The sequence below is a fragment of the Anas acuta genome, chromosome 1 (assembly GCF_963932015.1).
Source record: "Anas acuta chromosome 1, bAnaAcu1.1, whole genome shotgun sequence".
Taxonomy (NCBI): Eukaryota; Metazoa; Chordata; class Aves; order Anseriformes; family Anatidae; genus Anas; species Anas acuta.
The window spans coordinates 64,936,337-64,940,170 of NC_088979.1; positions in this window are offsets into that span (position 1 = coordinate 64,936,337).

Consider the following 3,834-nt stretch of genomic DNA (forward strand, 5'->3'; position numbering starts at 1 on the left):
TGTTTCGTTCTAACAACAAATCATTTCCAGTATAGAACAACAAATGCCCATTTTGACAGTTATTTCCATCTTTACTTATATTAAATAGTACATTATTCCAGAAATAAACACTGGTCAGATGAATGAGCATCCTAATCCTCCCCTATTTCTACTTTTCACTGGAAAACTGCAAATATTCAGTAGTTGTACCTTGTCTCTAATATGCTGCTCCACATTGCTTTTGCTCACAAGTTCCTTAAATAAGAGCAAGGAGCATGGAGGCTATTTTACGGAAATATGATAAAATATTTTCAAACACAATAAAGTATTTTCAGCACCTAATAGGAAGTTAAATATTTGGAAATACCTTATTTCTTCACCACCTCATGGTGCTTGGTACGTTAGCAAGTAACAATTCATTCTTCTTTTGGAAGAGAAATCATGGTCAGAGCTTGTCCTTTTATAAGATCATGATACATGGGATGCATGGCCTTTGCCTGATTTAGTGTGTATATACATTCGTGCTGGCTTTGGTTGGGGCAGAGATAATTTTCTTCACTGTAGCTCATATGATGTTATTTTTTGGATTTATGATGAAAATAATGCTGATAACACACCAATGTTTTAGTTTTTGCTGAGCAGTGCTTACAGAGAGTCAAGGACTTTTCTGTTTCTCCCACTGCCCCTCCAATGAGTAGGCTGACTGTGCACAAGAAGCTGGGAGAGGGCACAGCCAGCACAGCTCACCCAAACTGAACAGTTCTATACCATATGAAATTGTGCTCACTACTAAATCTGTGGGGGAAGTTTGGAGGGATGCTGTTGTTTGGGGACTGTCTGGGTATCACTTTTCTTTTCTTCTTTCTTTTCTTTTCTTTTCTTTTCTTTTCTTTTCTTTTCTTTTCTTTTCTTTTCTTTTCTTTTCTTTTCTTTTCTTTTCTTTTCTTTTCTTTTCTTTTCTTTTCTTTTCTTTTCTTTTCCTCTTCTCTTCTCTTCTCTTCTCTTCTCTTCTCTTCTCTTCTCTTCTCTTCTCTTCTCTTCTCTTCTCTTCTCTTCTCTTCTCTTCTCTTCTCTTCTCTTCTCTTCTCTTCTCTTCTCTTCTCTTCTCTTCTCTTCTCTTCTCTTCTCTTCTCTTCTCTTCTCTTCTCTTCTCTTCTCTTCTCTTCTCTTCTCTTCTCTTCTCTTCTCTTCTCTTCTCTTTTCTCTTCTCTTCTCTTCTCTTCTCTTTTCCCCTTCCTTCCTTCCTTCCTTCCTTCCTTCCTTCCTTCCTTCCTTCCTTCCTTCCTTCCTTCCTTCCTTCTTTCCTTCCTTCCTTCCTTCCTTCCTTCCTTCCTTCCTTCCTTCCTTCCTTCCTTCCTTCCTTCCTTCCTTCCTTCCTTCCTTTACTTCTTCACTCCTTGTTAAACTGTCTTTACCTCCATCTATGAGTTTTCTAAATTTTGCCCTTCTGATAGCTGTGTGGTGCTTAGCTGCCTACAGGGGTTAAACCATAAAACCCCAGAAATACTGGGCATGATCTAGCCCTAAGAGCATTCTCAATATTTTTGCTTTTTATCATTCTTAGCCAATATATATCGTGTTTCATTCGGATATTGTAACAGACTTAGTCCTGAGCGGGAAAAAAGAGAGAAGAGAGAAAACTAACACTGATCATTTATACTTCTAATTTGTGAGAACTAGAAGATACCCGGTGCTTCATAAAATCAGTTTTAACAGATTCTATCTATCATCAACTGTGAACAAAATGAGCCATCCAGATGAACTTGAAGTAATGGAAGATGGTCTGCAATTTATTTCCAGATATTTCATGATCTATCTTAGGTCTAATCTGCTAAGTGATAAAAACTGAAAAAGATTAGGTATTCACAGAGACAATTGAAAGAATTTAAAACAAATGTGGGCATTTCATCCATAGATTTATAAGTATGAATAAATGTTCTGGATGTGTTTTTTCCATGGAGCTACCTAGGTGAAAAGTAATAATTTGCTAGCAAAGCCAAGAAGATGCAGATGGGAAAATATAAGTATTCCCATAGAAGAAAAAAATATTTAAATATTTTTTTCAGTTGCTTTAAGTCTTTCTAGAAGTTAGCATAGTGAGATTTCAGCTGAGACTCAATTTACTAAAAGTAATCTTTTCAGAGATTAGTTCTTTGAAAAATCATTGCATTTCACATTCTTCACAGAAATATTTTAGAAGAATTGAAGCAAAAGAGAACCGATGGACTGAGAAGCATTTTGCAAACCTATTCAATTAGACCCTGTTAGGAGACATGTCTGCTTGGATGGAACATACACAGAAATTAACTTGATAATTTAGTAGAAACATAAGATATATGAAGGTATCATTAAGTGAAGTAGTGTTAGGCCCCTAAAATGAGAATAGAAATACCTAAATAACAGATAAGTTATACTGTTGAATCCTCAAAACATATTCAGGTTCTTCTTTTTTCCTCACCACCTGACATATACTTCTGGCTTTGACAGAAATACTAGGAAAAAAAAGCTTTCTTGTGTTATTATGGGGCTTTGACTAGAAATTGAAATGATGGAAATTCTGCAAGAAAGCCTGTTATACAGTCCCGGAGAATTCAGATAAGGATCCAAGAATTCAAACCAAATCCAAATGCTGAACCTTTTGAGATACACTATGCTTTGAAGGAGAGTGACTTTATTCTGCCAGATGGGTCTTTGAAATGCTCTGCAGTGCCCACATGACTCATCAACAAAATTTATTTGGCTAAAGAAGCAGTCAGGGAATATACTGTACTATACTGTACATGGTCCTTCTAGGACGGTTCCAGCTGGAGCCTTAGGCAAGATTTATGGAAATGGAAATCTTAGGAGCCATAGCGCCTTTTCCTTCCATGTGCTATGTTGCATCAATGAAATGATCATCTGCAATGTTATCACATGAAGGTAAATGTACTTGGTGGTGGCATCTCTCCCTCCCCCCAAAAAAATAAAAAAAATGAGAGCATCTGCACAGTGGGGAGGTGAGCTCCATGAAAAGTCAGACCAGGCAGCTGAGGCAGGAGAAAAAAGACATGTCTAGAAATCAGGAGAGACTACCAAAACAACAGTCAGGGTGTAGAAAAATAGCATAAGTCTATGCTCTGTGGCTTTGGGAGAAGGCAACAGGGACATGTAGTGGCACTGGGAAGTTCTTATAAAATTCAGTGCAGATAACACTGTTCTGCCATTACCAAATGTTCTAGTCCTTTTCTTTCCTAACTGGTGATAGAAATATTTAGTAACTTTCTACCTCTCCAGTGTTTCTCACAGCATTAATAGTGAGGATAGGGCATCCTGGAGATCTCTGACAAGATGTCCTTCCAACAGTGTGAAGGCCTCAGTGGGCTGCTTTGGATATACTGTAGGAGTGGAGGTGGGATTTCTACATTATGTTAGTATTTCCGAGCTCACGTGGAGAAACAAAAAGAGGAAGGAAGGTGACACAGCTGACAAAGTGCTCTATGACTTTTCCAGAGTAATCTTGGGGTAAATGTTAGGAAATGGAAATGGCAGGTGCATTCTGCAGCACTGCACCACCAGCCCTATTTTGCCTTACTTCCACACTTCCATGTTCACAGTGGGAAAGCTGGGGCCAAGGTCTTATCTTGGCACTGTGTCTCCAGGTCAGAGGAGATCTCTCCGGGCATTGCTGTGTCAGTGGCATGTACAGGACAGCATGGCTGAGCCAGCTAGTCTCTGCGACTAACGCAGAGAAATTTAATAAACAGAGGATGCTTGTTTTGCATATTTGGGGCAAGCCAAGAAACAATTTTTTGCCAGTAGTAAACACAACCATCCTCTTAACTATGGAAGATAACACCAAAGTGATTATATTAAATC